Genomic DNA, 24,253 nt, shown 5'->3' on the forward strand with positions numbered 1-24,253 from the left:
CTGGTTTAGTATTATGGTGTATCTCACCTATGGTGTTAAAGTGAGTGGAAATTCTTTCTGAAACCCTAACTTCTTCACTCTACAGTTTAGATGTATTGGGGAAAGGTAGGTGTACGCTATACGCTTTTAGGACTTCCAAGTTGAGAGCATGGAACTGTTACTAAGAAAAAGGTGGCCTGATACGAGACTCTGTCTAACTTGTGGTATCCCATAATGCCATCCTGAATTTGTGCTGCACTTATTTTCTTCTGGCATTTTGAACTTTTATATCTCATTGAATCTGTATCAGATATATAAGAATCTTTCATTTAAGGTAATTTGAGGAGTCTTTCTTTAATGGAAGCAATAAGCTTGAAATTTTATCCATACCCAAAATGCAGATGGATGTCTCCAGATCATTGAAATGGGAGGAAAAAAACCTGCAAATAACCTCAACAGCAGTATTTGAGATGCTTGGAAGATTAGAGAAAGGGCTTTTCAGTCAGATTTGACTAAAAGATGTGTGAAAATGCAAGCAGGGCAGCTATTTCAGATGTTTTTCTGAGCTCAGAAAGCAAGACTTTGTTCGTGCCAATAAGGAAGATTGTACCAAATATACTCAATTTCATTGCGTTTTTTCTCTCTCATCTGAAATAACCTTCTATGCCCATATTTTTTCTATTTCCTCATATCGGAAGGATAACAAAATGCTTCTGAAAGCATATTGTGTAATTATGAAAGCAGCCATGGAAAAGCTGTTCTACATGTTACTGCTTGTTTTCTGTGCATGAATGACTCGTAGAAAAACTCAGAACAAACAAAAAGTTTATATGAAGAGAAAGAGGATTGAAAACTGGAGTCTGATACTGCTTTTGCAAATGATAAGTTATGCATATATGTGTGAATTAGTATATTAGGAGAATTTCAAGAGTTTTTTTAAGACTGTGTATGGATAAGATAAATGTGGAAGAAAAATCTTGGAGGCAGAATTATTATGCCACCTCCCCCCTGTTCTATCATTACAAAACCAAAATCTTTTAATGCCATAATTTTTTTGCTTCAGAATTTTCCTTTGACTGACTAGTTCATGGATGACACTTCTATATCAGTACATCTGATAGATTTAGGACATTTGTCCTAAAAATATAATAGTGGCAAGTGGTTGAAAAGAGCACCAAGTACAAAAACGTACTATTGATACGTTTTTACAAAAGAGAACAAATCTAAAGGAATACTTAGAATACAGGGAAATACATTAACAATAATGGGTAAAAAAAGGTACTATTCGGTATATGTAAGAGAAATGGCAGTAAGATGCAGGCTTTCTTAATGAAAGGCAGGCTTTGTCTAGCTCATTGCTTTAATACATAATTCAAGAATCTAGTTCACAGTTGGATTAATGTTACCTTTGGGGGGACCCCTAGAAGTTAATTCTTTTAAGCCAATGTTGATAAAAGCAGCTTTAACTTGCAAGAACAGTTCTATTACACCAAAGAAATTAATAACTTATTCCTAGTTAAACTATTGTAAGCAGTATTGCAAGCTAGTATAGTTGCCAAGACCTATTGACAAAATGAATTATTGATCTGTGAAACTAACTAATGTGAGATGTGACTGAGGTAAAGACTATATCAGGCCTCAAAAAAAAAAAAAAATGAGGCAAGTAACATCTGCAGCTAAAACAGCTAAAAGAACGGATACTGGCTTTTCAGCTGCATTAAGTTTATGCTTTATCACTTAAGGGACATTGTGAGCAGATGTACCAACTCTTTGCTTCCTAATTCTTGGTTCTTCCCATCAGCAAAGCCTGGCACCAGCCAAGGTTCATGTCTGTACCAGTTTTCTTGATTCCTTTTCCACTTGATATTGGAATACTTTAGCTATGATGGGACCTAATAGGAGTACCCCAACTTCTACTGCTGCTTACTGTCTCCATGGCCTTCAGGGGATTGCTCTGAGCTATAGTAGGCTGAAGAAATGCCCAAACTGATGTTATTTGTATAAGTGGTTGAATCAACTCTGTTACTCTGAATTTAGCAAATGTCCTGGTTTTGGCTGGGACAGAGTTAATGTTCTTCTTAGTAGCTGGTACAGTGCTGTGTTTTGGATTTAGTGTGAGAATAATGTTGATAACACTCTGATGTTTTAGTTGTTGCTAAGTAGCACTTATCCTAAGTTAAGGATTTTTAGTTTCCTGTGCTCTGCCAGGAGGCAGGTGTATAAGAAGGTGGGAGGGAGCATAGCCAGGACAGCTGACCCAAACTAGCCAAAGGGGTATTCCACACCATGGAACATCATGCCCAGTATATAAACTGTAGGGAGTTGGCCAGGAGGGGCAGATCGCTGCTCAGGCATCAGTCAGTGGGTGGTGAGCAATTGCATTGTGCATCACTTGTCTTTTCTTGGGTGTTATTTCTTTTTTTGTTATATTCCTTTTCATTACGATTATTATTATTCTTAGTTAGTAGGGTACTATATTTTACTTTAGTTATTAAACTGTTCTTATCTCAACCCATGAGTTTTAATTTTTTTTTTTCCTCTTCCCCACCCCGCTGGGAGGGGGGAGGGGGAAGTGGCTGTGTGGTGCTTAGTTGCCGGCTGGGGTTAAACCATGACAGCGAAGGTAAAGTTATACTTGATTCTTTCGTAACATAAATTGAGTAATCTTCCAAAATGCCTAAGACTTCCACTTAGAAGTCTGATTTCAGTCCAGTACAGTTTCATTTCTTGAAAATAAAAAGAAAGTATTTCTTTAATATTCTTATCCACTCCTTAACAAATACATTAAGACACATGGATCACCTAAGTTTCTTTTAGCAAGGATGATATGAAAAGGCATGGTTCTACCTAGCTACAGTGAGGTCCTTGTTGGCCTTTCAGTAGCCATTGCAGCCTGCCTCTCTTCCTTTCAAGTAAGGAGAAGGAAAAGATTCTTTCTGCATACAAATGTTAACTCAAATGCCTGCCTCTGTCATGTCCAGATTAGATTAATGTAACACACATGCTGTGCTCTGGACTAAACCTTTTAAATCAACCTCAAGTTGACGAAAAATGACTGTGATACCTGTGGTGCCTGGGACCTCCCTGGATGCAGTTCAAGATGCTCAGTTTCACCTGTAGATCCAAAAATGGCCCTGGAACTTTTTCAGTTGGCAAAAGGATTTGGTTTTTCTTATCTTCAATATGAAGAAGTAGAGGCCCATAAGCTGGATCAACATTTGTTTAATAATGAGAGATGCTGTTAGCCCCTCCTTTGTGGGGGTAATCCTTTTTGGGGGAAGCAGGGGGAAATAGTAGGGAGAAGAGGAAGATGATATGCCATTTTGTGTTGAATTATTGCTATTAATTTCCTGGCTTTGCTGCATGCTCTTGGCTTTTTATGTTGTAGGTTTAATGTACAGATCTGCTCCAAACAGCAGGATTAGTGCCAGTCTCTACCCCTTCCATATCTCTTCTGCTCTAGGCCCATGTAGCGATTTGAAATAAAACGACATACCTGGAAACTGGCAGCCCACAAACACACTAAAGAAGTTCATTTCAACTCTTTTTCTGTCTTAAATTTAAGTGCTTGTTTGTAGATCTTGGGCATGTGTTAAATTTTTTAGTGGGGTTATAAGTTACAGCAGAGAAATATCTATAGTCTTGTTCATGTTACAAGTCTAATCCATCTATAACTTCCTATCCCACCCATATTTCTATAAAGGAAATCCTTACGGAAACCTTGGCAGCAGTGGAGGATTTAGTTAGTGTGTTTAGACCAGTTGGGGGGAGTCAGGTGCCCTAAACAGAGTTTTTCTATGGAAGCCAGTGATTGTACTGCTCTAAACAAGTTACCAGCTGCAGGTTAATTACAGCATGTGACGATTTGTCTGTCTTCCAAGCATTTTTTAAATGAACAGAGGTGTTGCCTTGTGGTGCATGAGTGGCACTGTTGCTCTATAGGTGGATGCTCCACTCTCCTTCTGAGCTGTTTCACCAGCAGTCATTTTCCTTGTTTAGTCATCCAGGCAGTCTTTCATGTGGAAGAAAAGCACAGTGAGTTTAGCAATTCTAGTAAAATCATTTGACAGAAGTGGGTTAGTTATTAACATAGAGTTGTTGTCTTGAGCATCATGTGGTTGATGAATGGATTTAGTAGTAATATATTAGTTGGCAGAAATGGACCGCCTGCTTTTGTGGAGGCTACAGAAGCTATTGTTGAATGATGAAACAGTGGGTATGGACTGAGGGGAAAGGAGAACAAACTAGTGGTGCTCCAAAATATCTTCCGCCCTCACTTTTCCCCAAAAGAAAGATGTGAGAGGAGAGATCAAGTAAAATTATCTGAAATGGCCAAATATAAAATATTTGGATTTTCTGAACATATTCCATGTTCTGTACTAAAAATGCACAGTGGCCCTACAGAAAGAAATTAACTGTATTCCTGTTGGTGGTGATATTTCTTTCCTATAAGTTTTTCCATATACTTCTTCCTCATATGTAGTTTCTCCAGAACACTTTTCTCACGTGTGTGCACCATAAATGCTTGTTTGAAGATTTTTCTTCCAATTAATGAACTGGAACTTAAGGGGACCCTTCAGCTAATGTGAATGCACAAACTTTTTCTGCCACAGGTTTTTCTCTAAGCCTCTGCTGCCAGTCTGAGCACTTCAATCACCAGTTCTGACCAAGAGGACATTTTCTTTTTACAGAGCAGATAGTAGAGCAGACACTTCATCACTCCTGTGTTCAGGTTTACTTATCTTACCAGTTTTAAGTGTGTGTTCAGGAAGCTTACACATCCAATATTTTTCTTGCTGCCTTTGCAGAGTAAGTGACTCTCCAGCCACTCACTCAGCATTACACCCTGAAGAATCCATCACAGTTGTGGCAACCCTGGGTTATGCCCTGTTATAGTTGCAGAAGATTAAGGGTTTATAGCAGTTGAATATAAAATAAATACTTTCATGTATTTTCTCTTGTCCCTCCCTATAAAACATTCACCTTATTCTACTGTTGCCAGTATCTCATGGGTTTTTTTCAGTTACTTTGCTCTTAAAATCATACAGCTTCTCTGGACTCACTGAGTATTTTAAAATAATGAAAAGATTTGCATGTATGTCTGAATTTTTCTCCCTCAGAAATGATACTGTGAGAATTGTGACCTTCATATAAACCTTGCTTGCTGCCTGTACATATTTTCCAGAAGTGCCTGCTGTTGCTTTGGCCTTGCAGTGGGTGCCAGACAGTTAGAGAGATGTACCCTTTATCACTGCATGATTTTGCAGTACTCATCTAATCCATATTTAACAGGAATTTAATGTGTCCTGCAGAGGTTGACAGGACTCATCTTATATATTGTCATTACCTTGAGATAGTAACCTTGAGGGAGGAGGAGAAGCTTAATAGGACTTTATTTGCTTCTGATTCTTGCTATGAAAATGTTAGCTCTTCCTTGTAGGTGTGAGATCCACTGCTTAATGGAGCAGGCCCTGGTAGTGGCTGTGGAGGTCTCCAAAAGTACTTCAGTCATACTGTCCCATACCAAGAGGCTTGGTACAGGGAATGATTTAAACCTAAAGAGAAATTTGAGGCAAATCAGCAGACCTATCCTCCTTAAAGCAGAGGAGAGCAGCAGAAAGCAGAGAGGGAAGGAAGGTGCTCCTGTATGGGCAGCTGCTTTTCTCTTTCCTCCCCTATCCCAAGTCTCTAACTCTTCCTCCACAAATTAATTTTGTAATGAGCAAACATAAATTGCTTGTAATGAGGGTTTGTGTGGGCACATAAATACATTCATATTAGCTTTGCAAAACATACTCAAACTGTCTAAATGCTCCTATGTATTCTCTATTTTTAGGAGAGATTTTGGGCAGGACACCAAACCCAATGAACATTCACTTTTAATGCAGTCTAGCAGCAGATGGTCTGAAACAGCCCATGGACTCACTATCTCTTTTGAAGTCCAAAATGATACTAACCAGCAGAAGTGAAGATAATGAGGTGAGCAATTTGTTTTATGACAAGCAGGCAAAGAAATTTGTTTTCAATTAGCCTGCCAACACATGAGACTAAGGTTAAAGTATTTAGGGATATAACAACATTTGGGTTTTAGTGGTGTTCAAAGTGTCATTGTTTTGTACAACAAAAAAATTGGAACTGAGTGGTTTTAGGCTGAATTTGGTAGGCAAGGATCATGGGAACAGTTGCAGTAAAAGCACTGAGGCCAGCTGAGTTGGTTTGGGCTTACACACTGGTACATTACATGGTTGTTTTTCCATTGTCTTCTATGATGGCTAAGAGAAGCTTTCAGATGTTTTTCACATATTGAATATTTCCTTCTAGGAAAAGATGGAATTTATTCTAAGAATTACTCCATTTCCCATTGCAAAACCATACGTATGTAACTTAAACTGCACGAAAATATATGTACTTGAGTTACTGAGTTTTCATATTTTATTGCGTAGTGCATCATGAAAACTGGAAGAAATAAGTTGAATGAATGTTAAGCTGGCTTCTATATATGATGTTCCTGGAACACAATTGTTGTCAGGAAATGACTATTGTTCATTGTTTTTGACTTCACAGTATGTTGGAGCAGACATCAGTCTAAGAACTGGTATGAAAACATGTATAGCACAACCCTCCACCCTTTATAAGCCTGTATGCAGCTGTAAAAAATTTTTTGAAATCTTCTGCAGCTTTACTTGACTGCCCATGCACACATGCTCTTCTGAAACTGCCCTTTTGTTCTGGTGTCCCATTTTTTGTGGGCAGTAATGCCTGTCTTGTGGCACTGCACAAAGCTTGCCTGGCCTGGTATTACTGCATGGTCATTCTCTGGAGCAAGAGCCACAGGTGGAGGCCTTTCTGCCCAGCTCACAGGACTGTCCTCCCCCTTGCATACATGGTGGGGGGCCCTTTGTGGGCCTCCTAGGATAGGCCCATAACCCTCACACATGTTCTAGCTTGTTTGCTCTCCTTCCCCACCCCCAATCTTTTTGGCACACCCTGCCTTTGAACTTCTCCCTCAACCCACCTTCTCCCTGACATTTTAAGGATTGTTAAGCAGCCTTGGAAAGTGTGTGTGAAGGTGTCCATGATTGTATGATACTTGTGTTTTCACTTCTATTAATAAATTACTCTTATTAAAGAATATCCTATACACTTTATACCTACAATTTTAGAAATTTAATTTGTATCGTCATATCTGTGTACATATGCACAGATGACACTTTATATGTACTTATTTAGCATAAGTAGATTTATATATATTTATCTATGTGTACAAATGCATACTTTTTTTAATACTTATAAGCACTTCCTGGTCCTAAAGGAAAATGGACAGTATGTTTTGAGTTCACATGGGTATAGTTTTAAAAAATGGCAACCAGACAATTGCAGAGCCACGTGAAAACACAGGGTGTGGACGTGTGGGACTTCCCCTGGAAGTTAGGGCTGGGTCACCAGTCACCTCCTGGCTTGGGAGGCAGTTGCCCTAGTGCTGCTGGTTGTGGCAGTGAAGCTGCCTGGGCTCCACCGTTCGCTCTTGACTGAAATGCCTACCCTGAAGGATGTGCAGGGCACATATGGTGTAGAGCTTGTCCACAACCCCCTCACTCCAAACAAAACTTGTGTTTTCCTCTTGAATTTAAACAAATAATAAAAAATTCTGGCTATTTTTGAGAAACACTAAGTAGAAGCTTCCAGTTTTGTGTACATCTGTATACTACAGCTCTTGGCCTTTTAAAAAAAGTTTCACATTGCTCAGCATGTGATATTCTGTCACACAAAAATGCCATTGAACTGTTGACCAGTGCAGAAATCCTACAGGCCGAGGTCTTGCTACAATGACCAGAAAGACATGGACCTGCTTGAGTAGGTCCCGAGGAGGGCCACGAAGACGATCAGGGGGCTGGAGCACCTCTCCTATGAGGACAGGCTGAGAGAGTTGAGGTTGTCTAGCCTGGAGAAGAGAAGGCTCTAGGGAGACCTTATAGCAGCCTTCCAGTACTTAAAGGGGGCCTATAGGAAAGATGGGGAGGGACTCTTCATCAGGGAGTGTAGTAATAGGACGAGGGGTAATGGCTTTAAACAAAAAGAGGGTAGATTTAGATTGGATATTAGGAAGAAATTCTTTACTGTGAGAGTGGTGAGACACATGAACAGGTTGCCCGGAGAAGTTGTGGATGCCTCTTCCCTGGAAGTGTTCAAGGCCAGGCTGGATGGGGCTTTGAGCAACCTGGTCTAGTGGAAGGTATCACTGCCCATGGCAGGGGGGTTGGAACTAGATGATCTTTAAGGTCCTTTCCAATGCAGACCATTCTATGATTCTATGAAATAACTTCCACCCCCTGCCCCCCCCCCCCCAAGAAGAATGTGCTGAGTGGAAGTAGCCCAATTATTCTTCCAGACAAGCACCATGTGGTTTCCTTCTGAGGAGCTGGGTGAATCTGTGCAACTTTCAGCCCAGACTAATAAGCTACTTTCAACTGCAGGAGTCAAGCTAGCTTACTACCTATTATGTTGTGTAGACTTAATGATGTTTAACTCTGCCTGATGCAGCTTACTAGGATGCAAGGTAAATGTAATTTTGTGCTTTTTTTAGCTAAGAAGGGGTTAATCCTGTGTGTGTTTTCAGTATCAGTTGAATAATGAGACTGGAGGGAAAGTAATGAGAGGGAGAGTATTTTGTCCTAGATATTTTTACATATCTGAAGCACAAGCTCCCCAAATTGGGAGATGCATATGAGATGGAGGTCCCTCAGTGATAATTAGGACTCTTTCCCCAAATTAAGAATGTTTCTAGGCTTACTGATGTGTCTGCCAGCTAATGCCTGATTTTACAGTATTTTTGTCTACAGTGTTTTCTGTGTACGTCATGTAGAAACTATATTCTTCATGTCCTAGAAACACAACATAGTTTAGAGAACTGTTTTTTATGCACTTAAAATTCTGAGATCTGATTTATGATAGCTGATTGGAAAAGAAAGAAAGATGATGTTAGTCTGAAGACAGTCCCCTAAAGACTCAAAAGTAAGCTGGAAAGTCAGTAAAACTTTTTAAATAATAATAAAAATACATTGCTATTTTAAGAATACCACACAGTGTTGCTGTGTAATATGAGCTCAGTTACTAAATGAATACTAGTACATCTCTTTCTTGAAATGGTGAGGTTTATGCATATGACTAACAAAAAGCCACTATACAGTCCATCTCCTAGATCAGAGGAAATCAACTTTTAGCTTGCGATTTGTCACTTGTGCATGCAAAGAAATGTTTGTGCTAGTATGCACTCATGATGGTGCAATCAGCTGCATTTACAATGCTGGGGCTTGAGGCTGATCCTCTGTCAGATTGTCCCCATTATTTTATGATAGCGCAAGCCTCTTTCAGCTTCAAAATGCTGCTCTTGTATCTTTTTTTTCCACGTAAGCTTTGTGCTCCTGAGATAATGTATATGAAACTATAGATATAAGCAAGTCCCCTGTGACTTGAGTTCTAACACTGTGATGGGATTAGATTAACTTTGCACAATTCTGATTCTCATTATGAACCCTGTCAGAAAGCTGGATTCATGTTGTGCCATTTTCTATCCTCATTACCGTTTTTGTCACAAGAATGAAATTTTTCATCTGTCATACAGGCTGGAAAAGACAGCAGCCTGCAGCTGTATTACGATAACCTTTCTAGTGCTGTGCAGTTTGACAGGCTGTGCCTTTCTGCTTTGTTCTCTTTAATGGTTTCTCAACCTGTGTGAGGGAAAGAAGGGATGGATATCCATCTCGAGGTATAATACATGATTAATAGTGTTGCCTGTATTCAGAGGACTGCAACTTTCCAAACTGAGCTGGTTGCAAAAAGAATGGCAAATATTAGAAACAGTGCTGCTGCTAACTGGGCCCCTTTTTCATTTGCCTGTGGTCCAAGAATCGAGATGAGGCTAAAAATATTAAAGTATCTAATTCATACCTGTGTTTCCACAAATTCACAATTGCTTTGGCTTGCTAGTATTACATGTCCCAAGTGATAGTTCCTCTGTAAAACAGATATGACTAACTGTCAGTATTTTACAATATTTAGCCTAAAATTTCCTACTCTTAATTTCTTCTCATTACCATAGTTTGTGCCCTGCAAATTACCCTGTTTTATCAAATTCCTATCCTTCTTTTCTGTTTATGTCAGTAGACCAAAGAAATATAGCTGTTCTTTAATTATTCCTTACACACTCTGTAATGAAAATTTCAACAAAGCGTTTTTAAATAGATATTCTTCATTTTTATATCTCATATTTGTAATATCTCCTGACCTTCTCTATTTAGAAGAGAAAATAATTCATGGTTCTGTGTCTATATCCTCCCTGTGGTGATATCGTGATCAAACTACCTGCATGATGAGGGTATGTGATAGTACTGCTTCTGTAAGGGCTCACTAGCAGAAAGATGGTAGGATGCTGCATACTGAAGTTAATAAATTTTTGTCCGAGTCAGAGAGCTGCTCAAGTGCAGATGCCCAAAGGCCTCAGTTGTAACTGTAAGTGTTAATACACTGCAGTGCTTTTATAAGAAAAGGGCAGGAACCACAATGTGTGCCTCTCTTGGAGACGGTATTTTTGGGAGAACTTTCTTGTGATGCATCCTTGTAAATAATAATACCTGACTGTTTCTTGCCCCTTTTTCCCTTCAGAAATGTGTTGAGTGACTAAATGACACTTTCCGAAACTGCTCATCCCATCCATGATCCACTGTAAGAATGTGCCACGTCTTACAGGGCATTATGCAAAGGTTACCAAGCTTCGTAAGTTTTGTTGTTTGTCAAGCTGATTTGTGTAACTAATCTTTTGTCAACACAGTGGGTTCTTGGAAATAAACTCAGTTTTCTTGCATTTAAATGTAACAGGTGTACCTGCTTATTGAAAAGTATGTCTAACAGCAATTCTACAGCAAATGTGAAAATATGGAAGAATCTCCATCATGCTAAACCCTTTCCTATAAGGGCCTTTACAGAAACAAAGGGGTTATAAAACAAGTCTCTCCCCGCCCCTAAATGTAATGGAAGTGCACCTTTACACAAAGACATCTGGAACATAAAGTTCAACTAAATCACTGGAGACTTCATCTCAAATGCAATCTATTTCAACGTGACCTTACATCAGTGAGCCCTTGAACCTTGCCTGATGGTAAGCAAGGTCCCACTGCAGCTATCTCTTATCCTTTCACAGAGCTGTGTAGCTTACTCCAATAGTGATTTTTTTCCTCCTTTTTTTTTTGTGGTTTTTTTTTTTTTTTGTTTAATGGAATGTCAGCTTCTTTTCTTAGCTACCCTGAAGGCTTGCAGCATCACTTGGTATGTCTTTGTCCTTCGTCTTCCCACACAGGAAAATCTAGCCAATTCAAATTTTTTCAAAACTTCTCTTAATTCAGTAAATCATATTAGAGTAAATGCAGGGATATAATGCCAACAAAAGGAGCATCAGTTAATAGTGAAATTTCACCCCAGCATTAAAATCAATTAACCTAATACCACCTACACTTAAAGAAGGCAAGCCAGACTCTACTACTCTTGTAATATATATTATTTACTCTTTAGTGTGTCCTATTTAAATCATGAAGTTGAGACAGAGGAATGTGCTTAAAACAAATAATTATTCTGATCCATTTCATTATAATGTGTAACATCTTCTAAAAGCCCTTCTGCTTTGTTTGCTTCAGAAATGCTATGTATAAAACAGGCAGTAAAAGCTGAGTCCATGAAGTCAATGAGGTTATACCGGGAATGGCTCTTGGTCCATTTTCCTTGTAGGTACTCTTGAACTATTAACCTTTTATTTTGCATGATTATTCAGTAAATGAAAAGGTCTCATGAAGGATCCTAATCCCTTCTGTGGAGTAGCTAAATTGACAAAGCAATTGTAAATGTATGCTTAAAATTAGAGAATATATATGTGTGTAGCCGGTTGGGGGGTGGGGGAAAGCAGAGAAAGGAATTGTTAGTAACAGCTTGTCCAGGTGACTCAGGGTGCTTGTAGAAAGAAATTTTTTTTTAGTATCTCTTCCCCTGCAACAAAATAAAAGCTAATTGCAGCGTACAGTCTTCATTTGCATCTGACATGCTATGTATTGTGTATCAGACATGTCAGGACTTTAAGTTTCTTTTCCTTTCCTTTTCCTGAGCTCCTTTGTCAGTCTGTAAAGTGCCCATGGAGTATTAGGAGGCACTTATAGCCTTGTTACCCGATAATTTCCCTTTAGGAAGGGTCACATCTACTTGGAAGAGTAACAGAAACACCATACCAAAGAGAAAGGTAAAATCAAGCTAACGCAGCAGAAATAAGTTAGGTAGCAAAATAAGAGGGAGCCTTATCTTCTGAGGAAGGCAAGTAGTCCCATTTTAATTTTGTTTACAGTTTATAGGGAAGATGTGTATTACTAAGAACTCGCTTATTGATCCATTAGGGGAAAATGTTGAAGTACCTATCATGTATGTTACTGGGCTACTATTTTTGGCCCTTGTTTCTCCAGCTTGCTAAGACTGTTTCTCTCCCTTACCCCATAGCAGATTTCATGGAGGAAACCCTTAGGTAAGAAGAGAATTGATCTTTGCAGCCTCAGATTTTCTGGGAGGATAAGGTTGGAGTGGGGAACGCACCATTTTCCTCTTTTTTCCTTGTCCAACTCCTGCTTTGCTGTGAGACTGTGTTATGAAAAGTGGTGCAGACTCAGATTTCCCTAGGTTATGAAACAAAATACAAAAAAAAAGTAACAAAATAGAAATCAAACCTGATTTCTAATCAGCTCTGACTAGTGTGTGACTGAAGAAATATCAACACTGTGCTGCTAGTCAGGCATGTTCTTGCAGTCAGGTCCTATACTTCAGAGAATCAGTATACTGTGAAACTTTCTGCTTTATAATCCATCCATGAAAGTCTGTGGCTTGCTTTGGGAATGCTTAGGAGCACAGTTGTATATTCAAATACATTCTTGGTAAGTGGACATAGTACTTAATTGAAAATCAGCTTTAGAAAAGGATAATGTAGGTAAATGTCTATGCAGATTGAAAGGGTTTTTTTCAAGCTATTGTATTTTGCCCTCAGAAGTAATGTTACTGCAATTAAAAAAAAATAAAAAATTGCTGAGCTCTTATATTATGCAGGGTTAAAAAAGAAACTGATTTTGCTTACTTGCCTCCCTTGATGAGTCATTATTTAATTGTCATGATTCATAAATTTTGTGTCTATATTAAACCATTGCTAAGTGCCCACATTACCAACTTTTTTTTTTACTTGACTGAAACTGTAGCTAGTGCATTAAGGGTTGGGTTTTTCCTGTTGCACTTCTTAATTCCCAAATCCAAATACCTTTGTCTAATTCAAACTTCATGGAAAATGCTAGAGCAGAATCAGGCCCTCCGAGCATACACCTTCAGATTTTCTGAGGTTATCCTGCATGTTGTTTCACAGGTATAATGAACTCATGGTTACTTAGAGTCAGGGAATACATAATTATCTTTGATTTGCTAGATATTACAAACTAGTAAAATATCTTCTAGTTTGTAAAATATGCTTAAACTGTGCAAGGCTTATGATGGTAATGATAAAAGCCTCTACTGGAACATGTATTGTCACAATTTGTGACAGTTGTTCTGGATGCTACTGCCTAAAGCTCATCAGTGATCAATATGGTGGTGGTTTCTATCTTGGTTAATTACTTGCCATCAGAGATTTCTAAGCAGTAAAACAAGGCATATCTGTCTAAGCACCTTCCTATTACGGAAAAATAAGTTTTCTAACAACCTCTTTTAGATTTTGTAGGTTTTGATTTTCTTTTTTCTTTCCTAATGAAGAGCAGAGTTTGAAAAAGTGTGTGATTTAGGTTAACAAGGACTTGTGAAATAAACGTTTTTGTAATTCCCATCCATTTAACACACGAAGGATTTGTGCTGGTTCCAACTTAGGAGAATCATTGCTTTTGGGATCCGGCTGCGGTTTTTCTTTTTGGTTTCACTCCATTTTCCCCAAGACATGGGCCATTTGTTTTCCCCTTTGAAATTCTTTTAGAAGAACAGAATTGGAAAACATTTAGTTCTTTGATTTTTGGCCTTTGAAAGTGAAAATGTGATCCTGTGTTGCCAGTGTGTAGAGGACAAAAGCAGCAGTGTGGAGGCAGTGAGCTGCATTTAACCATGTTTTAAAATGATGCCAAATCTTGTCATCATCCCAAATCTTTCAGAGAAAAGATGATCTCTGGTTAGTGTAACATGATGGTGGTTTAAATACTGTTAGAGAGCAATTGATGAAATCCATCACATGGGGGAAAAAAAAATATCCATAGTGTAATGCTTCTGATTGTCAGAGTGTATGAGCCAAGAGGTAATAATCATGGCTAAGAAATAGCCCTCATCCTCAGAGATGATGTTTTCTGAATAGTAAAAAACAAACGATCATTTTGGACAGATAAAACATTTGCAAAGGTTTTGCAAATGGTGGGTCTCACCTTTGCCAAAGGCAGGCTCCTGTGAAGTGCTGAAATGGCTGGGTGGAGAGAGGAAAGGATATGAGAACGGGGGCGTATCTGAAGAATCAGGCTGGAAGGAGGGGGCAGTTGAAGGTGAAAGCATGTTAGGCATTTGGGGGAAAAGTCTTGGTCCTGCTGCTCTTGTGGCAGTCCCTCAGTGTCAGTGGTGCCAGTTTTTCACCCTCAAGATTTGAGACATTCATAGCTGAATCCTGAAAATGTTCCTTGTGTTAAGTTACGCTGACACATGTTGTTCCACTGACATAAGCACTGACTAGCGTTGCAGAAATGAACCCTTAAAGATTTCAGAGACTAGAAATGACCATTAAGTGTTTATTCCACCTATTTTTCTTCTTGTCTCGCTGTTCTGTGACAGCTGTTACCTTGAAACAAAAGTCTGATGGAACTGAGCATTCACATTGATTCTTTTACATTGCTGGGAGTTGCAGCTGTTAAATAGCCATTTAAAAATGGCATTTGATGGTTTCCCAAGAGATTTCTTTGCCGCCACTTCTTTTGAAGCAGCTACTGAGGTTGTTGTGGAGTAACCCTTCAAAACATAGCTGGTATATAAACAATTGAGATATACTGAATATGTACAATTAACAGACAGGCTAACAGTTCAATCTTAGTATTGCTACAATGAATACGAAATGACTTAATTCATTTATCCATTGTTTGCTCAATAATTTTAAAGCTCTAACACTCCATTTAAAATGTGGTCTGCTGTTTGCATTTGTGGTGAGTAACTGCAGGACAGGAGAAAGGTAAAATTAGCATGAACGTGTCAATTTTTAGAGCCCTTAACATGACTAAATCAGCAGACAATCTGAGCCTATTAAAACCAGGCCAAATCTTGTCGTAATCCCAAATCTTTCAGAGGAAAGATGATCTTTAGTTGGTGTTGTAACACGATGGTAGTTTAGATACTGCTAGAGAGCAATTGATGAAATCCATCATGTAGGAAAAAAAATTCCACTGTGTAATACTTCTGATTTTCAGAGTATACGAGCCAAGAGGTAATAATCACAGCTAAGAAATAGCCTTCACCCTCAGAAATGATCTTTTTTTGAATAGTAAAAAATAAATGATCACTTTGGACAGAGAAAGCAAGCAGTTAGAGGAATTCTCTGCTGCCTCATAGTCAACAGAGCATGCCAACTTTGAATTAGATAAGAGTTATGGTTGACTGAGACAACTTTTTTTTAAAGCAGAACTCATCTTTCAAAGCTGTTTTAAGGAGCCGTAGTGTTTCCGGAAACATATTGTGTATTGTAGAGGATATGACTCCAGGTCAGTTTTATTTAATTAGGCAATTGCTTGTAATCACAAGAAGTTGATGTGTGTGGTTTTTTCATTTTTGTAAGAAAATGCCAAAAGTCTTTATTTGACAGGTATCAAAGGGACCTTTATGAACAATGGCCAAAACAAGATGTCTCATCTTTCAGTGTGTTAGAGTTGTATTTCAAAGATGTTGGAAATGTTGGATCAATAAACAAGTCATCACCAATTCTAGTTCTTGCTCAGAGAGAAAAAGCAAGGCCAGGAATACCTAATATTGTTTTATTTCAGGTTTAAATAAAAGCCTTCAATTATGCAAGAGAATAAAATAGCTTTTATGAATCTAGAACTATGAAATTAAGTGTAATAACTTCATTTTTTTAACTTTCTTGATACATGTGACTCCTACACTTGTACAATGGTTTGCATGCAAATGCTAGAAATTAACTTGAATTAAGAAAATATAATGTTGTTGTTGTATGATGTGGGAGAAGGATTCCTTGTCAGGAACAGGTTGGTCATGTGGCCCTGGGTAAGTGCAGGACACTCCCTGCTGCTGTATGTGCTTACTGTCAATATTAATCCACGTTGCAATTTCCATTTCAATTCCAAACCTGAAAATTGCTGTGCTATTGTATAATACACTCCTGGCACTAAATCATGCTACATACTGATGTTTAGTGAGCTGAATGAAATTGTTTCGATGTAATTGACTGGCATGCTTTGTGTATAGAAATAAGTCTGCTCAGCAAAAGCTAAATTATGTTTTTAAGTCACAAAAAAGAGACTTGTCTATTTTAGATTTTGAAAAACAGTGCGGGTCCATCGATTTCATCCACAACAAGAGGTAAAATATATCAAAACAGTACACAACCTTAAAAGCCATTGCTCTAGAGTTGCACTCTACTGGTTCTCCCTGTTTTCATATTAGAAACCATATCTTTTCCTATTGCGATAGACTTCTCTGATCAACGCTGTGCTGCTCTTAAGTGAGAATACAGCCTTAGTTCTCTTTTGGAAGTAGGTTAGGTACAGTTCCCAAAAGGAAATGCAGTATATAGCAATAGGAACATGCAGAGTGGGTGGGTATGTGTTGTGTGGTGAGTGTATTAAAAGCCTGTACTGCATAAAAGACTTACTGTTTAGAGGTGCAACAGTACAGTATTTAAAACTTGTTTGGAAAATTTTGTTAAATTAGATTTAAATGTGCCCTGCACTGTGTGTCTTCCTATTCTGCACCTGTGTTCTCTGTGCCAATGAATTCCATTATAGTCATCACAAAATGTTTTGTCTTCATGAAGAAAAATAATCAGTTGTCTGTGTTTTCTCAGCTTTGGGAGGGTGTATGTATGGTCTGGCCAGAGGGAAAAACACCAGAGTAAGGTGAGATGATGAAGTTATGTCATGATTTTTATCAACTTACTTGGGAACTAGCTAATAGACGGTAAAGGTTGATTCCTTTTTTAATGGTTTTCTCTAATAATAAAGAACTACTATGGCTCTCTTTCCCTCACACACTTCATCAAAGCTGGTCCTCTGATTGCTGTCATCCCATTGCTGGCTTTGAAGGATAAGGATGGAGGGAAGTGATTGCATGAGAGTAGGAGTCCCAGCCCCAATTCCTGCTTTCATTAGATGTATTTCTGTGAGACAGCTTCTAATTCTGGTTATTAAAGAAATAGATTCCCTATGGCACGAGTGCTTCTTGCTGTCTGGCTTACTGGACAGGTCTCGTGTGTTATTCAGAGATACAGAAGCTTCTGGTAATAACCAGATGTGTCTAAATGAATGGATAAGTCACTGTTCTTCACTACTCACTATGATGCATTCACCTTCTGGCCTTGACAGCCATGAAAGGTCTGGTAGCTCCCTCATAGAGCTCTTCAGGCTAACTTATTTGCCGTCTGGAAAAGATCCTACATCTGTCTAAAATCTCCCCTTTGATAATTACATCAGCTCCTGCAGAAAAATCACAAAGTTTTTCCTGAGGAACACAGTAGTAATTTCATTTAGCTCTTTTTGGCTACCAGTGACTGCAAGAAGTCAGTCCATACTTGCTGTGCCACCTTGGATTTTTGTCACCTCTGAGAAGCAGCTATAAACTGCTCTTGGACCTGGCTGCCCCTGTCTGGGCTCATTGCCCACGTGGCTAAACATTAGCTCTCCTGACGTGGCCCCTTGTTCTTTGTAGTATGCTATTTAATTTCAGCAGGCAAACTTAAACAATTTGTACTGCTTGCCATAGGTCAGGGACAAAATTATGTCCTCTGAAGTACGAAAATTTTGTCCTCTGAAGTAAAATTATGTCCACTTCTCCCTGATGGGAGAAGTGCTGATCAGGTCTGTGTAGCTTTGGCTCACTAAATCCTCTGGACGAAGTCACAACTTGTGTGATTTTCTTTGCCTTCACTTTCCTTGCTACCTCTGAGTTGTTTTTATTTTGTTTTAAGGTTTTGGTTTGGGATATGTGGGGGATTTGGACAGAGTCAGGTGTCAAATCTGTGTCCCATAGTTGTAGGTTCAGATTTCTCCTGGCTAGCCTAAGAAAGAATAGCCTTAAAGGCACTAACTTATTTTCTTTTTACCCTCCACTAGCTTTGGGGCCTGCCTCCAGACTTCAGGAAAATCTTAACAAAAGAATGCTGCGAAAAATGAGTATCAAAACCACAATGTATAGGTATTTTAAATTCAGAAGTTGTATTATGATACCTCTTTATGGCTGCAAACAATTCTATTAGAGTTGTAAAGATTAATTTGTCCTGGGAGTTCCTCGAAATAGCAATGGTAACTTCATGATCCCAAACTCATATTATTTTAAAGAAATATAAAGCTGGTAAGTATATGCAGTGGTGGGCACTTCTGCTGGCAAAGGTGTGGTAAGCATCTGTCTGAGGTGAATATCTGTGGATATTCTGTGTGTATTAAAACAAGCACAAGCATTTTGCAAAAAAGCCGAGCCTTTCTCTAGACTGTGCAACTCAAAGGCCTGACTCTCTCATGGACTGTATGTTGTGTTTTCCTTTGAGCCTTGGCTGAGGGAAGTGATGCATCTTTTATCCCCTGAAGGACTCCAAAGAGAAATCTGGCAGGCACTCAAAGGCCCTGAGGAGTCTTTTGGGCTTCAGGCTTATAACTTTTCGTGTCCACTAAACATGAATCTGCTGCAAAATGCCACACATGTTGGACCTGATGTCAACAGTGTACCATGGAGATAGCACATAGCTTTCTCCCTTATTGTGTTGGAAGAAGGGGCAGGTCTGCAGCCTTGTAGGTGGTGTGGAGCATGGGCATGTCATGGGCAGAGTTAATGGAGCGGAAAGGGAAGGAGACACAGCCTCACGCTCTGTATCGCAAACCTTCCCTTGCACCTTTGTACCCCTCTCCTCTTCACCACCCTTGGTAATGTGTTTTGTTTTGTTGAAGAAGTCCTCTTCTCTGTAGCCAGAGCTCTCTTGGACACACCTTATGCTAAAAGAAAGCCAGCAGAGCTGCTGGATCTGCGTGTGCTCTCCAGTGCTCTACACTAAAGTGAGAAGTACTGCCTGCTGCAAAGAAAATGATCTCTGCTTTGGTTTATTGATGCATAGAGATATTGACCAAAATGTTGACATACAGTATTTTAAAGCAAGCTGATTATCTGAAAGATACCATGTGTTAGATACTAATAAAACAACAATTTAAGTCAATCTGTTCACCAAGTGTTCCTTTTAATTCTCAGTGCCATCTTTCTTCTAAAAAGTACATATGCGTTTTACCAGTCCTTGACTGTTACTAGGTTCTTGGAAAGAAGTCTCATTTCTGTATGCAGTTTGTACCCATTTAAATTGTCTCCTTAACTTTTGATGTGCAACATGAATTATATGTATATTTCTTAAAATGTAAGTAAGAGATCTGTTTTGTATCTCCTTTCAGGTTTCTGTTTATGATTTTAACCTCACAAGTGTGCAAAAAATCCAAATATAACCCCCCATAATTCAGGCAGGAAAGATTCTCCTGGTCAGATGATGTCAGGCTATGATTAGCTGAAATAGGGCTGACCTAGAATAATCCCCCCCCCCGCCCCCCCGAACAGAAGGTGTGCCTGGGGCTTCCACTAACTGAGGCTTTGCAGACGATGAAATAGCAAGGATACTGGGTCAGTAAGCTTCTCTTTAGTAGTAGGTAAACTATAATGAGATATTTAAAGTTAAGGGGCTTGTTTGGTCTGTAGGTTTGTGAAGATGATGATTTTTTGACTTCTTTGCACACACAAAGATAGTTTTCACTCTCCAGGCTCTGCATGGAGTCACCTTCCTACTTATACATTTTTTTTTTCTACAACATTTCTGCTGCTGTGTTAATAATTGCCACTTTTTTCTTTCCCCCTTTAGACACTATGCAAAAGAAAGAGATAAATTTTCCTCATCCCATCTTGCCTTGCCAGCTCTCACATAAATTGTGTTGTGCTGTGATTTTTCTAGTTTTATTAATGCTTGTTTATTAATTTAACCCTATAGTTTCTGCACCTCTTGCCTGGTTTGATTCCTTTACTGTCACTTCACTATGATTAAAGGTAAAAATGTCATCCTTGTATTCTTGAATGGAAGAAGCTTGTCTTCACAATTCTTTATTCCTGTCAAGTGCAAGCACGTGCACCACTAAGGAATTAATGTGTTCCAAGGAAAGCAGGACGTGTTCCTTCTTTACCAAAGATAGGTTTCTAGAAAAATTTAGATTGACAATGTGTTAGTTATTACTCAGATGAAGCCTTAAGTCCTATGGATGTGCACAGTTCCAGTGGCCTCTTGTATAAACGTATTAAGAGTTACGTTTGATGTGCATGACACCAGAATAATTAAATTTTTAATCCCCCCCCTTCTGTCTGTAATAATCTGTCTGTAATAAAAGGAAAAGGATTATTCTGCTCTGGTAGGTCCTTTACTCTCTTTCTTTGTATTGTGTCACTTAAACACAGTGGTGGATAAACATCCTAAAGCACGGTCAGTTAGCTCATGGCAAAGTCCAGCTTGCCACAGTTAGATGCCTAACAGAATAAGTAGTTCAAAGCCATTTTTTCTAGTTCCCAGCTATGTTATGGTCTCTTTTGTACATCAAATCAAGTCATAAACATGACAGATTTTGTGTATATTCTTCATATGCATCCAACTTGTGGATGGACTTTATAGTCCAGTTGCCTGCTGAGAGAAGTCCACAGAAGCCAGGGAGATGTACCAGCTGTACAGCTTTCCTTTATCAGAAACCTGTTGTATTTTTCTCCTTTTGTACCTTTTACTTCTCTGGCACAAAAGCTGAGCCATAGAGACCTACTTTTGCACTCATTTTCTAATCATATATGTGTAAAAACGTAAATGCTTACTTTCACCCATAAGTTGTTCTGTTAACTTGGTTTATCAACTTCCACATGTAAGTGTATAGGTATTGGTGAGAACTGCACTGTAGATTTTTTTTTTTGACCTATTTTAGTTCACCTCTAACTTGAATACTATTGAGAAATATATAGAACAACTATTGTCCTAAGAAAAATATTTTGGAACGGAGCTTACACGTACAGCGTGTAACAGAACAGTGAAGAACCTAAAAATACATGCTTGGGACAAACATTAAAGAGAAGTGAATAATTGTTTGGAAGGATCTTGAGGAAAGAATTTTTATGACAAAGAACTAAATTAAACAAAGTCCCTTTATCCCTCCTTGTAAGTGGTTTTGTATGGTGTCAAGCTCCTTTTAATGTTTAAGAAGGTCTCACTCTTTTTCAAATGGAAGTTACTAAGAGGACGGAGAAAAGACTAATTATAAGCAAAATGATTTCCAAAATGTCAGACAATGAGGATCACTTCAAGGCAATAATGAATTAAAACACTTTTCTATCTCTTAATATTCTGTGGCTTAATCTGTACCTGCATTCAGTGGAAAAAAACCCTCATAAAATGAAATACTATGTTGTAAACATCATACAAAAATATGATTTATAGGAAATAACAACCTTCTAAGTTACTACTTAACTTCTTTTCTTCACCAAAAGCTGGGATTAAAAAGTAAGTCAACAAGCCCATGTAAATAGCTTATTCCACAGTGTGGTTTAAATTAGTGCTAGTGACAAGTGTATGAAGTGCTGTGCATTTTGTTTTTATAGCATATTGGTTAAATTTAGAATTGTTCAAAGTGGCTGTTATACACAAGCCTCCAGGCAAATCCTCAGATCTCTCAGTCAGTGCACTTTGCTGTTGTTTTTAAACACATATAATATGTTGGTATTATATTTTAAACCAGGTGTTTTATCTGAACATGCAATTAGACTAATGAGCGTTAATGTTAGTACAGTGGTGGAGCCTCTTGAACTAAGGAGCTACAATTTCGGCTCAAAGGGTAATGCATTTATGTGCTCTATGCATGTGACTCCCATTCCTAGTTTTGTCCAGGAATCCCTCCAGAACAGTGATTTTAATCTAGAGACAAGCTGAAACCTTTAAGTATCACTGAACAGAACTGCCCTTGTAATGTTATTTAGTAATGATAGGTCAGGCAGCTTCGATCAGACAAATGGCCTGAGATGAAAGAGTGATTGTAGGCAAGGAAATGGCTTTTACAGGAGCTCTGTTCTTGCTTCAAAAGCCATTTTTTGGCTTGCAGTCTCCCTCTCTGCCTCTTGAGAACTGCCAGAAACAATTCTGGCCCTGAAATTCAGAGGTACCAAGCGCCAAGGTGAGGAGAGATGTTTCCAGCCCAGCTAGAAATCTTTCTCCGTTCCTCCTGCTTTTGTTGCTGTGCAGCAGAGGGTTCTCATCTGCGCCCTGATTGCGAAGATCCCAGCAGAGCTGACTGAATAATAAGGAAATCTACTCACTAGTGTTTTGACAATTGCTAAATAGAGTTTTGCTTAGATCATGTTTGTACTTATTTTATCTGCTGTGGAGCTTTTTGTGAAAAGCTGTGGGAGTGAAGTGTTTGCTCAAAAGAATACTTGCAGGGAACTATTTCTGGACTGTATTCATGATTAATTTAATCAAAAACCAGTTTTTCTCACTGTAAAAGTAGCTGATTAATGATTACGTCATAAGTGAGGAAACAGAAACAGAGAATAAATCAGTGTGTTAAATTCAAGCTCGTTCTTTTTCAGAGCTCTGCATAATTCAGCTGCAGCAGCATGTCTTTGGTAGCTTTTTTTGTATCCTGCTCTCCCAGTAATGATATCCTTGTCACAGTCTCCCTCCTGCCCTGCTCTTGCATGCCATTCTATTTTATGTAGGTTCTCATTCTGCTTTCGTTGTGAAGTATATGAGTACCTTGCAAGTTTTATAGTACCTGAGGTGATTAGCATCTGTCATATTTGGCTTGTTCCTTCCCTGCATGAAGAACTAGATACTCAGTAGGAGTGCTTTGTTTTGGTAGGATTGTTTTCTGCTTATGGGAAGCAAGATAGACAGAAAAAGAGTGAGTTGCATTTGGAGTGAGAATTGATGCTGTTTGTGATAGCCCTTAATTCCTATGGGAATTTGTTTCAGAGCCTTGGCTGGCTGCTGGCAAAGCCCTGCGTTTTAAGCCCATTAGCTTTATGTTACATTTTCATACCTGCATACTCCAACAAAACTTCTTTGTCAGGTCTCCATCCTCACTTTGCTGTTGTTTCTCACATAATTGTCTCCTAATTGGAATGGACAACTGAAAATCCTGAGAAACTGAGGCATGAAAAGAGCTGTCAATGCAATGAAGTGCTTTTCTCCCTTGCTGCTCTTTTTTTCTAATGTTGCAGTTGTTGGAGAGGCTTCTCATTTGTGCTCTGAAAGCTGAGACACTGACAAAGATATGTGAATAATGAGGAAAATTACTCCTTATTTTCAAAGTCCTCTATCAAGTTTGGTTAACTATTTCATACTGAGTGCTGTCTAGTCAGGGTGAAATACCTAAGCCATGATAAGCTTTGCTTGGTAATGACTATATTACTCTTGAGTCATCCTTAAGCTTTAGCTAACAGTCCACATGTATTTGGGAAAGCACTTAGAGCACATATTTTTGTTCCTTTGACTGCAGTGGGTCGAAGCAAACAATTAAGCATACTTCTAATCAGGATTGATTTCCTGTATTGGACCTGCGTTGCAAACATACCTTAATAGAAACTGTCACATAATACTTCGCTTTCCTCCTTCTTACATGAATAGTGAGATGAGTTAGGTACAATATGGCAGGGTTATATGATGCCATAACTAGTTACTAATACAAAAGTAATTTGAACATATATTTTGTGGAATGACTTGATCTGAAAACACTTTATAAATTTCTGTGAGAAACCTAAAGAACTACCTCACTAAAGGCTATTCATAAGAGATGATGCCATCTTGAAAGGTTATTTAAATTCAAAGGACCCTTTGAGAAGTAATTAAGTTTTAAAAGCTTAAGAGGTTTAAGAGCCAAAGGAATAAACCTTTATTTGAAACAGTATCAATTCTTATTAAATCTGATGAATCTGAAGGATATTTCAGGGATATCTCCTGTTTAGCATTGAAAGA

The 24,253-nt window shown here is 38.6% G+C and overlaps 1 long non-coding RNA gene across 4 annotated transcripts in view; it reads left to right on the forward strand.

Annotated features, from left to right (window-relative positions):
- Positions 1–24,253, forward strand: part of LOC127012609 (uncharacterized) — a 74,100-nt gene that overhangs the window by 24,828 nt on the left and 25,019 nt on the right. For 2 of the 4 annotated variants that reach the window (XR_007766031.1, XR_007766030.1), the window contains exon 2: positions 5,816–5,958. This is a non-coding gene — a long non-coding RNA (uncharacterized LOC127012609). Of the gene's footprint in view, positions 1–5,815; positions 5,959–6,543; positions 6,703–10,641; positions 10,796–24,253 lie in introns of those variants that run through there. The other 2 variants (XR_007766033.1, XR_007766032.1) reach the window with 2 other exon arrangements.

This window comes from Gymnogyps californianus, chromosome 2 (genome assembly GCF_018139145.2).
Source record: "Gymnogyps californianus isolate 813 chromosome 2, ASM1813914v2, whole genome shotgun sequence".
Taxonomy (NCBI): domain Eukaryota; kingdom Metazoa; phylum Chordata; class Aves; order Accipitriformes; family Cathartidae; genus Gymnogyps; species Gymnogyps californianus.